Raw genomic sequence first — 382 nt, 5'->3', positions numbered from 1 at the left:
TTCTTTCTTATATGACTGGTAGTTTGTACCTTTTGACCATCTTCCTTAACATATATTTTTTAAATTTATTTATTTATTTATTTTTGGCTGCGTTGGGTCTTCGTTGCTGTGTGCAGGCTTTCTCTAGTTGCGGCAAGCGGGGGCTACTCTTCATTGCCGTGCGTGGGCTTCTCATTGAGGTCGCTTCTCTTGTTGCGGAGCACGAGCTCTAGGTGCACGGGCTTCAGTAGTTGTGGCATGCGGGCTCAGCAGTTGTGGCACATGGGCTTAGTTGCTCCGCAGGATGTGGGATCTTCCCAGACAAGGGCTCGAACCCATGTCCCCTGCACTGGCAGGCAGATTCTTAACCACTGAGCCACCAGGGAAGTCCCCACATATTTTA

Source organism: Mesoplodon bidens, assembly GCF_964165515.1.
Source record: "Mesoplodon bidens genome assembly, chromosome: 11".
NCBI classification, from domain to species: domain Eukaryota; kingdom Metazoa; phylum Chordata; class Mammalia; order Artiodactyla; family Ziphiidae; genus Mesoplodon; species Mesoplodon bidens.
This window is presented reverse-complemented; position numbering follows the sequence as displayed.